Source organism: Pseudophryne corroboree, chromosome 4, assembly GCF_028390025.1.
Source record: "Pseudophryne corroboree isolate aPseCor3 chromosome 4, aPseCor3.hap2, whole genome shotgun sequence".
Classification (NCBI taxonomy): domain Eukaryota; kingdom Metazoa; phylum Chordata; class Amphibia; order Anura; family Myobatrachidae; genus Pseudophryne; species Pseudophryne corroboree.
Window position 1 is genome coordinate 277,414,854 of NC_086447.1, and position 12,703 is coordinate 277,427,556.

The following is a 12,703-nucleotide window of genomic DNA, read 5'->3' on the forward strand; positions in this document are numbered from 1 at the left end:
ACCCGTACGACGCGCGTGCGCATTTCGGTGCAAACGCATGCGCAGTAATGCCGGGTTTTTTTGCCTGATCGCTGCGCTGCGGACAACGGCAGCTAGCGATCAACTCGGAATGACCCCCAATGTCACAGTTACTGAAAGGTTCAGGAACAGCGTTCCTGCTGAAAAATAGCCCTGGTTACAGTTACAAAATATAACATCATTGTTGGGTATAGAAATATTAAACTTCTTACCTTTCTATCTTTTATCCTTTACTAGGAGTGCCTACCCGTCATTACCGAGTGATTATTCATGTTATTCAATTATGCCGAGTGATTATTGTTTTCCATGATACATTTTTTCTTTCCCTTTATTCTCAGTTCACTCGTCTTTCTGTCTTCTGTAGCAAAAATAATTTTTTATTCTATTAGTTATCAATATGAAAATATATCAATATGATTTTGTTGTTGGCATTTCCGATATGGGAGAGACCCACTTCTAACTGATCATATGAGAAGACCTCGCTGCACAAGTCCACATCGATGACATTAAAGGGATCGGCTTGCGCCTTGTTTATTGTCATTCCTAAACTTATCATAGTGGGAAATTGTAAGCACTCAAATTCAAATGACAATAGGCGGATTTGGCAGGGGGGGGGGGGGGGTGCGGGGGTCCCGCTGTTATTTATGAAAACTGTTATTATATATTACACCAGTGCAGTAATGCAGTATGAATAGATGCGCTCCAGCATGGGGAGGTCAGAGGGGCGACAGTCAGTGGGGGAGATGTACTAAGCAGTAAAAAGAGAGAAGTGAGCAGTGGAGAAGTTACCTATGGCAACCAATCAGCATTTAAGTAACATTTATAACTTCTCTGGCTTCACTGGCTCACTTCTCCACTCTTTGTACATCTTCCCCAGTGTCCTGGGGTGCAATGTGCTGAGGGAACTAATACCGTATGGCCATCTTGTAGCTTCTGGCTGGCTGCTCATGGTACTGACAGAAATAAAATATTTTTTTCATAAATGACAAGGGATGCCCATTATTATGTGCCCCATTACCCATGTGCGCCTCTGCTCCCCCCATTACCCATGTGTGGCACTGACCCCTGCATTACCTGCTCTGGGGCGCAACAACAGAGACAATTCAATGCATTGATAATTTTGTTTACTAATTAGCCAATTAATAGAGAGGTGATTCATAGCCTATGTAACTCGGAGGATCTCAGGGAACATTTCTGTGAAAACAAGATCAAAATCGTTCAGTAGTTGTCGAGTTTATCCCGCACATACATACAAACAAACAATGGAATGAGGGCCTAAGTTTGGGGGAGAGGGGCACGCAGATCATGTAGGCAAGTAATGTTCAATTGCTCTTGTGGTCTAGTGTACTTAACCCCCACCACTGTGTTAGTGGTGTCTCCTACACGTCCCCCGGAGTTCCTCGCTGCAAGCGATGATTGCCGCCCGCTTCCGGCCATACTATCCTGAATACGCCTGATCTTGTCCGATCTCGGAAGCTAAGCAGGTATGGCCTGGTCAGTACTAGGAAGGGGAACCTCCTGAGAATACCAGGTGCAGTGGGCCATTTTCCAAGGAGACTACTATTCAACTCACTCCTGTTTCCTTCCATTTTCATCTACAGCTAGACACCATCCACATCCTTTTGATTAACTACAATTCTTTGTCCCTCACTATAACTGGTGAGGCTTATCCGAGGCATATATTTTCACCTACATAACGTTCTTGCACCATATTTGCTAAAAAGGTCAACAAGATCCTTTTAATATTAGCATTATTTGATTGTAAATTTTCATATCTTTTACTCAAGAATTAATTAAAGGTTAAGTTTTAATTCTGAGATTTCCATTTACACAACATATATTTAATAATCAAGAGTGCTCCCTAAAAAGGGTTTTTTGTCTTTTCTCCTATTTTTCAATGTAGTTTATCTACAAATTTCCTGGGAGCACCACCAATCAATAAGCAGTTCAGAATCTTTTTGTAAACTGCCCATATATTGGTCATTATATCATATAATTCAAACATTTATACACATTCATGTGACTGGTGCGGATCCACACTCATTATAGTTAGCAGAAGTATCACCTGCTCCGGTTGGTAGCCATGCTACTCTCTTGACTAACTTGGAAAGAGCAGTAGTTCTTGCTACCATGCTGACAGACCACGCTGAAGCCTCAATGATGCAGTCAACCTTTACATAATACTAGATGTTGGATTGCCTAGACATTTAGTGATATTGTAATTTTGAACACAAGAAGAGGGGGACATCTACCAATGTTAGCATCTCTTCTTCATTGATCTCATCCTGAATTTAATTTATATTTCATTACCTCTGTGTTCATTGCAGATCGTATACTTTAGTAATACCTCTATGCCTTTTGCCAAGAAGTTAAACATTACCTCTTCCTCATCTTCTAAAGAAAGTTGCAATGCTTTTCCTTCTTTCTCCTAATCCTTTTTCCTAGGCAGAGCTTCCTCAACTCTTTATTTTATAATCTGCAGACTGTAGATGCTGTCAATCCTGCTGAAGAACAGAAGCAGCCATCACGTGTTATTGATATCCCGAAAAGTAATGAGCATTTCCTGTTTATTCACACAAACAGGCATATTTTTTAACAATTTGTTTACAAAAATAATTTGAAATAGGGTGTCGTCACACCCTTTTCACATTATTTTAGTATCACCTGAAAGTATTAAAGGGCTTCTGAAACTGCTCAAAACACTTTCATTCACTTTTTTTTTAGTATCACGATCCAATTTCCCATTCTTATAATGGGAAATGTGTTCTGGACTGAATTTACTAAAAAGAAAAGATTGTGAAAAAATATTGTAGTGAGCCTTGTGATAATCACAGGTCTCACTACATATTCTGTACTTCTGCACAGCAGAGAAAGCTGTACAGCCCTGTCCACGAGCTCTGATTGGCTGACGGCTAAGCAACATTTTAAATGGCCGCCAGAGACAGGGACACAGTGAGGGGCAGCGCTCTCCTCCCCTCAGGCACAGAAAGCGTCATCAGCGTCAGCAGGGCAGGCCGCATACATTCCGGAACGTCAATTCTGATTACGTCATTTTAGAAAATACCTTCAGGAACAGCGTACCGGGTGTTTCAGCACAAAATAGCCTTGCTTGCACGTATAGGCACAGTGACATACTCAGCATTCTCCTGCTGTGGACCAGCACAGCCATGGATCCTCCACAGTGCAAAGCAAAGTGAGAAAAGGCTATCCACATAACAAAACCGGAGACTCCACTAATACCATTCGTCCTTCTGAACTGCAGCAACCATTATGAGCCCAGACTCAACTAACGTGATAAAGATTAAGGGGGACATTTACTAAGCAGTGATAAAAGCGGAGAAGTGAGCCAGTGGAGAAGTTGCTCCATCAACCAATCAGCAGCTCTGTATAATTTTATAGTATGCAAATTATAGATGTTACTTCAGTGCTGATTGGTTGCCATGGGCAACGTCTCCACTGGCTCAATTCTCCGCTCTTATCACTGCTTAGTAAATGTCCCCTTTAGACTGGTGAACAATAGTAGTTCTAAAACCTGCCCGCTTCCTCTTGCTGACTCAGGTGGAGATGTACTAAGCATTGGAGAGTGATAAAGTGGAGAAAGATAAAGTACCAGCCAATCAGTTCATAACTGCCATGTTACAGACTGTGTTAGTAAAATTACAGTTAGGAGCTGATTGGTTGGTACTTTATCATCATCCACTTTATCACTCTCCAGGGCTTAGTGCATTTGCCTCTCCGGGCGAGCAACAACACTGAGCAGGGGGTGATGGAAGAGCGCTTGCTAGCTAATCTCCTTTCAGCAGCTGGGTGTGACTATAGCGCCTGCTGCTTTTGTTCTGGGGATGATCATGAAATATTATTTAAGCTGCTGTTTTTCTTCAAAGTAACACAATAACAGTGTCTAGTTACTTTTATATTGCTGGAATAACAGAATGCCAGTGGCATTCTGAAGCGTCATCAGCAAAGAAGCAGAAAAGGCACACAATGAAACAATAGATGTTCATGGAACAAATAGAAAAGATGATGTATTGTTCTTTTCTTATGTGCTATTAATTCAGAAAATGTTAATTCAGCATAAGAAGTTCACTTTTATATAGTGGATCATTTTATTGTATCCATTAATCATAATAAACTGCACCTTATTGTTCTGTATTCACATATTTGAAGTGCCTTTCTGAACACATATAGGAACATATCACTGCACATATAATACAGAACTGTGACAGCAGATACTACATGTAGTGGCTGTAGCAGCGGGATACATATGATATCCCGGCAGACGGGATGCTAGCTGTCACTATACCGACAGCGGCCTTCCGTCTGCCGGAATCCCGGCAGCGAGACCCCTTGCGGGTGTAGATGTCAGGATTCCGTGTGTCAGTAAAATGCCGGCTGTCAGGATTCTGGCGTTGGACTCCTGAACGCTGGGATCCCAACAGCTGATATATTGACTGCATCCTGTTGCAGCACTGACTGCAAGTCCAGTGTAATAACACCAGCATGGCATGCATGGATCCGGAGTCCTATGCATCTATACAACCGCACCACCACTATGCATATTATTGCGTCCCTGCACCACCTTTATCCTTAGTGAAAGAGATCAGTCTGAAAGCAGGCATATCCATACATACGCACAAATCTGTAAGGCTTGCAATGACATTGAAACACCTTTGACAGATTTGCCTACATGTGAATGCCCCATTATCACCCAGTTGTGCCCCGTCAGCCGCAAATATAGATAGAATCACCCTGTATAAGCATGCGCCTGGCTCCAGAGCATGCACAGGGCAGAGTGGCACAAGAGCCATCCGCAAAACTGACTTGCCTTCATATTGCAGTGTGTTCCCTGTTTAACACAAATATGGTGTACAACTTCCTGAACATTTCTCTTTTCTTTCTCCACATTATTTTGTAACTGATGTAACCAAGCTTTTGCTAACCATTGTACACTATGGTGTAAGTTTACAAAATCTGATTGGTTGCTATGGGCAACATCACTGCTTTTCATTTTTAGAAGCTTTAGTAAATTTGCCCCTAGTTGTCTAGGCAGCCATATTGTTTGCTGAAGCCAATATGCATGAAGAATTAGCCCATAAGTAGCAAGGAACACAATGTGTACAGCATACTTGCCTACCCTCCCGGAATGGGCAGGAGGCTCTCGAAAATCGGGTGGCCAGGAAAAGTGGGCAAGTATCCTGCTTTCCCAACCAGCCCCTCTGCACCCCCCCCCCCCCCCCAGCAGAGAACAAGTGGGAGGTCTGAGGGAATCCAATGTCATCATAGCTCTGTCCCCACTGTACAGTGCCTATTTTCCCAGCACTGTATAGCAGGGGGTGGAGCCATGATGTCTCAACTGTAATGTCACACCCACTTCCCCATCCCCGGACAGCCCACCTTACCTCCTGGCCATACCCCTGGGCAGCCCATTTTGCCGCCGGCCATACCCCCATGCACCTACATAGCTGCCTCCTCCCAGAGGAGGGGGCAGCAAAGTAGGCAAGTATGCGATACAGGTGAATGGTAATTGATGCAAACAATGCTTTAACTAACATACTTTTTTCATTGTTATATGGCTTTTGAGATACATACACTCTGAGGCATGAGTTATTTAATATAGGTGTTGTTTCCGCATGATTACAGACCATCTGCACAATACATTTTACAACAGTGCAATGCTGGTTGTCAGAGATATCATAGACCATTATTGCTTAGTACCGTATTAGAGAGAAAAGTAATTGGAACATTGTATCAAAGAGCAGCATGTATACTAACAGTTCAGTATGAATAGGCAGTGGCAAATGCAGGATTTCTTGAGGGGGGTTTCCAAATGCAATCCCACAATCTCCCACTCTGCAGAACATTGGAGCAAGTGCAGGAGTTTAGGGGAGTGGTAGAACCTAGTGACGACTCTGAACATTGGTCTTTTAATACACTGTATACTGTATGGAATACAGTATTTATATTAAACACTATAGATGATCTATACAGGTTGAGTATCCCATATCCAAATATTCCGAAATACGGAATATTCCGAAATACGGACTTTTTTTGACTGAGAGTGAGATAGTGAAACCTTTGTTTTTTATGGCTCAATGTACACAAACTTTTTTTAATACACAAAGTTATTAAAAATATTGTATTAAATGACCTTCAGGCTGTGTGTATAAGGTGTATATGAAACATAAATGAATTGTGTGAATGTAGACACACTTTGTTTAATGCACAAAGTTACAAAAAATATAGGCTAAAATGACCTTCAGGCTGTGTGTATAAGGTGTATATGTAACATAAATGCATTCTGTGCTTAGATTTAGGTCCCAACACCATGCTCTCTCATTACGGTATGCAATTATTCCAAAATACGGAAAAATACGATATCCAAAATACCTCTGGTCCCGAGCATTTTGGATAAGGGATACTCAACCTGTACTAGTATAGGCTTTATCAAACATACTTAAATAATGTAAATAAGTGGTCAGAAAAAGGTTAAACTTTCTGTGACCGGACGCCTTTCGTTCACGTTCCGTCCCCAGTGCACAGAATTGGATGTTTAGGTCACACAGGACCTGGCCACATAGGGGATTCCCGCTTACCGTCAGTAACCGCCTGTTACTGACTCCACCCACTGCGCTGTGGGCGGGTTTATGCTGACACCACCAAACTCCTAACCTGCCGTGGCGTTTGGAACCACGGTTCTGCTCTGTATGTGCCGACACACTGCCTTACCACACCTGTGTGGTATTGACGAATCCCCACTAGTCATCTGACTAGGCCGCTACCGGTAGCTGGCGGAAGGCGGAACTTGGAGACGTTAGGTGCTTCCCTGGACAGCCGGAGGATGGGGCAATGTTTGGCATAACCCTGTAGTTCACAAGATGAAGCAATCTTCTTGAGGCAGATGATGTTTATTTGCTCAATAATAGTCTTAAAAAAGACTCTTCCCTATTGCTAGGGGCAACAGCATACAGCAAGATGTTCCAGCAGAATGAAGATGGTAAAAATACACTCTGGAGGCACGCAGGCCTCCTTTTTATGTCAATTTTCCACACAGTACAACAGGGGGTCATGTCCTCCCTGAGCCCTTTCTATCCAATCAGGATATCTTACAAAATACCAATAAATAAATTACATTTCAAAAGGAGATAAGTGCAATAAAACAATATCCTCCTTCCTGTGACACAGACGTTTGGTATCAGATTAACATTCACTATTGATAAATTTATCACATAGCTTCAAAATACAAAGGTTTCTGGTCATTCACATCTCCATGCAATCCCAGTGTTTGGGGTTACAACAGTAAAGGCTACAACACAAACAAACAGTCTTCCTTCCTGCATCTGCCATTCAAGATTCATATATCAATTAAATCAGGTACATGAAACAGGTTCCAAGCCCAGAACTACTTTACATATGGGATAAGGAGATCCCCGTGAGTAACATCTTTCTCTAAGGAACTTACACATCAAAAGGTTTTGTCATTCACACCTCTCTGCTAGGACAGGGCCATTAGCATGCCACTTCCTACTGACAGGAGATGATTATTCAAACATTGATAAGAGTAAGTGCATTTTCCCCTTTAAAATACAGGTGACCATATCTTGAATATAAAATAAATACAGTTAAACATGCAATCCTACAATTGTGCACAGAGCACTACATATGACATGTTAAAACACATCATTAAACATACTTTTAAACAGTCCGTGCCCAGCGCCATAAGTACGTTTAACAGTGACGCCAAGCGACCATTGTCCCTTAAAATGGCGCCGGGCACAAGGGTTAACCCCTTCAGTGCCGCAGCCGCCATTACACGTGTGGCGGGTTAGTCTCTCCGGCCACACATACCATAATAAATAAATACACAAACATAATAGAACCAGTACTGCACTTTCTAAGAACACATTCTTCCACCTTATGGTAATGCTCCTGTCTCTTCTTCCTAGTAGCTACTCTCTGGTCCAGTGCACTGATTGAGGACTCAGATCCACACACACAGCAAACTTGGTAGAAGAAGCTGCAACCACTGGGCATCTGGGTATGTGCAGCAGCTCTGCTGCCCCAAAAACTGCATGATGTGGCGGCAGTTCTAGTAATAGTATTATTTACCATTACTATTGTCATAATTTGAGCCACTTGCCAAGAGGAAGGGGGTTTCCGTGCAACCAGAAACCCCCCCCTGCATTTGCCTATGATAGGTTGTGGGAAAGAAGATTGTGGGCTAATTCAGACCTGATCGCAGCAGCAAAATTGTTCTCTAATGGGCAAAACCATGTGCAGCGCAGGTGGGGCAGATATAACATGTGCATACCTCCCAACTTTCTCTATCTGTAAAGAGGGCGTAGCTTCAGAAAAACTGGGCATGGCTTCACGATGATGCCGTGATCATAAGCCACGCAACCTCGTCCGTCACTGAAGGGGGCATGCCCAGCGCTCTGTGAGCTGCTGGCATGCCCCCTCTCCCTCTGTCACTCGTGAATAGAAGCTGTGCACATGCGCACAGTGTCTATTCACCGCTGCAGCAGTGACAAGAGCCTCCCAACTGCCCCCACCCACCGCGGGACACTGCGGCCCGCGGGGGGGACAGCAGGACAGTCCCCAAAAAACGGGAGTGTCCTGTGAAAATCAGGACAGTTGGGAGGTATGCATGTGTAGAGAGAGTTAAATTTGGGTGGGTTATTTTGTTTCTGTGCAGGGTAAATGCTGGCTGCTTTATTTTTACACTGCAATTTAGATTTCAGTTGGACACACCCCACCCAAATCTAACTCTCTGCACATGTTATATCTGCCCCCCCCCCCCCTGCGATGCACATGGTTTTGCCTATTAGAGAACAATTGTACTGCTGTGATCAAGTCTGAATTAGGCCCTCTGTGTGAATATCCATACTTAATCTCCTTCAATCACTGTTGGAAGTACTCTCCTCCTCTTTTTATCCAAAGGCTTGTAACACAGACAGGCCCTCCTTAAGTTTTCCTTACATTTTCAGCATTTGCAAAAGTTTACAGTGGGAACCTCAGGATTGGTCATGGATGGGAATAAAAACCATATCAGCTGAAAAATCGGTAATGGTGGTAGCCATGTGTGTATGACTATTACAAACAAACCCAGCCCATAGTACCTAGTCATAAGTAGTATACATTCTTAGGAAAGTCTTCAGTTACACTTTTTATGTGACTGTGGGTGGAATAAAAATCGATCCTAAAATTGCAGAAGGATCTCTAGAACTTGTACATGCAACCAAAGATTGTAGACCATCTCTTGAGGGGTTCAGTATGATTTACTGGCGGACGTGTGCCGGCTGTCAATATACCGCCAGCGGCATCCCACCCTCCAGAATGTCAGCAGCGGGGTGAGCGCAGAGTCCCCTTGTGGGCTCGCCACGCTGTGGGCCTGTTGACTCACCACAGGATGTATTCGCATTCTATGAGTGTCGTGGACCCCCGAGTGGGTCGTAATCTGGTCGTGAGTCCAATGTTCTCCAACAACTGCTCCCTGGATGTAGCCTTTATCAGAAGATCATCCAGGTAAGGAATTATGTTTACTCCCTGTCTGCGGAGCCGTGGAGAGACCAAATGGCAGGGCCTGAAACTGGTAGTGACAGTCCTGCAGTGTAAACCGTAGATAAGCCTGATGAGGCGGCCAGATCGGAATGTGAAGGTACGCATCCTTTACATCCAGTCTTGAACTTGAACACTCATAAGTACGAGTGATAATGACAGTCTCTGTAAATGCATTTAAAAAACGGATTGGACACATTTCTAACTGGAAATCCAGGGTTATAGCATTTAACATAGTGACATTAATATCTGGGAGTGGTAAGAATCATAGTTGTCAATTGGTACTTAACCATTACTTCAGCAGGTGCATTATAATATGAACAGCTTAACACAGAATACAGGTTGAACCCGATGGGCATTTTGCCTCTTTTCAACCTCACTAACTATGTAATGATTTGAGATTCAGAATCGGTCTTACCGAACCGTCCGGTTTCGGAACTACAAACAAGCTGGAATAGTATCCCTTGTTTTGTAGATGAGGTGGAACTGGAACAATGACCTGGGTCTGTAACAGTTTTTGAATGGCTTCTTGTAAGGTTACTCTTGCTGCTTGTGAAACTGTAAGCCTGATTTGAAGAATCTGTGAGGTGGGAGATCCTGGAACTCCAGCCTGTAGCCCTGTGATATAAGGTCTATCACCTAGGAATCCTGGCAAGATCTTGTCCAGGTGTGACTGAAGAATTGTATCCGGCCTCCCACCTTCTTGTCTCCCAGGCATCGCGTTCCACCGCCATGCGGAAAGTTTTGAGGAAGCAGAGCCTGAGCTCTGTTCCTGTGAACCAGCAGTCACTGGTTGGCGTGGTTTACCTCTAGCACCTCTGGCGGCGGTAGAAGAACCTCTGGCCTTGCCCCTAAATTTGGCAGTCCGAAAGGTCCAGAGTAGGCCTTCCTAAACTGCAGAAGGTAAATAAGTGGACTTACCCGCAGTAGCTCGTGAGATCCACTTGTCGAGTTCATTGCCAAATAAGGCCTCACCTGTGAACGGCAGGCCTTCCACACCTTTTTTGGAATCCGCATCAGTAGTCTGCTGACGTAGCCATAATCCCACGCGTGCCGACACTACATAGTAACATAGTACCTGAGGTTGAAAAAAGACAATTGGTCCATCGAGTTCAACCTATTTGTGGTCTCCTGAGCAGCTTTATTTGGTCTAAAATTTTGACTGATGCTGATGTCAGCCGTTGCGTTGTATCCCTCTTTTTGTAGTATCTATAGTGTGTGACTATGCACCATAACCCTGGATATCCTTATCCATTAGGAAGTTATCTAACCCATTCTTAAAGGTGTTGACTGAGTCCGCCATTACAACTACCTCAGGCAGGGAACTCCAAACATGTATTGTCCTTACCGTGAAAAAGCCTTTGCGCCGTGATGTGCGGAATCTCCTCTTCTCTAACCTAAGCGAGTGCCCCCGAGTTCTCTGTTTTAATCTAACCAAAAACAGGTATCGCGCCAGGTCTGTGTATTGTCCCCTTATATAGATGTTGTAGATGTTGATCATGTCGCCTCCCAGTCTCCTCTTTTCCAGTGTAAACATGCCTAGCCTTGCAAACCTTTCCTCGTATTCCAGCGTCGCCCACCTCTGAACCTTTTCAAGCTCCAGGATATCCTTTTTGTAGTATGGTGCCAAGAATTGTACACAGTATTCAAGGTGTGGCCTCACTAGTGATTTATATAACGTGAGTATACCCATTAACCACAACATGCTGCTCCCTATTATCTAACCAATTTTTGACCCAAGTGCATATTGTGCACCCTAGCCCTAGCTGTAGTGTGTGCATTGAGCAAACCTATCTCTTTAATAGCTTCCACCATAAAGTTTGCAGAGTCTTGTATGTGCTGCAGGTGTAACACAATTTCCTCTTGAGGTAAGGTGTCTAACCCCTCAATTAAATTGCCAGACCATTTAGCAATGGCTACAGTAATCCACCCACATGCTATAGTGGGTCTCTGGGCCACCCCTGCAGCTGTATACAAAGATTTGAGTGTAGTCTCAATCTTACGATTAGCTGTATCCTTTAGGGAGGCTGCTCCAGGAAAAGGCAGTACTATTTTACGTGAGAGCCTGGAGACTGATGTATCCACTATCAGTGGATTTTCCCATGTTTTCCTATCCTCAGGAGGAAAAGATTATTATAATCGCTTGTGCAGCCCTGCTATGCAAAAAAAAGTTTTGTGCAGCGTGCGATTTGGTCGGAATCAGTGGCGGATCCAGGGGGGGGGCACTTGGGCCCATGCCCCCCCCTGTCATTTGTGCCCGTTCTCCGTCCGTCCGTCCCCGCCACCGCCGCACAGGGAGATGACGGGCGCCCGCTGAGATTGTTTTACCAGCGGGCACCTGTCTCCCTGCACAGCGGCTTCCAGCGCTGTCACTGCGGCGTGCGCTATGGGAGAGACGTCAGTCATGACGTCTCTCTCATAGTGCTGAGGAGAGGACGCCAGGAGGAGGTCTGGAAGCGGGAACGGGGCTCGGTAAGTATGTCGTTTTTTATCTTTCTTAGTGCAGCGGGGGCATCTACTGGGGCAAATTACGGGGGGACATTACTACTGGGGGGGGCATCAACAAGGGGCATTACTGCTGGGGGGGCATTACTACTGGGGGCATTATTACTGGGGGGCATCTACTGGGGGCATTACTACTGGGGGGTCATCTATTGGGGCATTACTACTGGGGGCAGCTACTGGGGGATATTTTTACTAGGGGGCATCTACTTGGGGCAAACTACTGGGGGCCATTATTACTGGGGGGCATCTACTGGGGGCAAACTACTGGGGGACATTATTACTGGGGGCATTATTACTGGGGCTAACTACAATGGGGCAAACTACTGGGGGTAAGCTACAAGGGGGCAAACTACAAAGGGCTAACTACTGGGGGTATACTGCAGGAGGGCATTACTACTGGCGGTGTAACTACAGGGGCATTACTACTGGCGGCGTAACTACAGGGGCATTACTACTGGTGGCGTAACTACAGGGGCATTACTACTTAGGGGCTAAACTACAGGGAGGCCAAACTACTGGGGGCATAACTACAGGGGCCAAACTACTGGGGGATAACTACAGGGGCCAAACTACTGGGGGCATTACTACTGGGGGCTAAACTACAAGGGGGGCATAACTACAGGGG

At 44.6% G+C, this 12,703-nt stretch overlaps 1 pseudogene; it reads left to right on the forward strand.

Moving 5' to 3' along the window:
- The first annotated feature begins 1,443 nt into the window (after positions 1–1,443).
- LOC134912494 (5S ribosomal RNA) lies at positions 1,444–1,561 on the forward strand (annotated as a pseudogene).
- Positions 1,562–12,703: the final 11,142 nt, after the last annotated feature.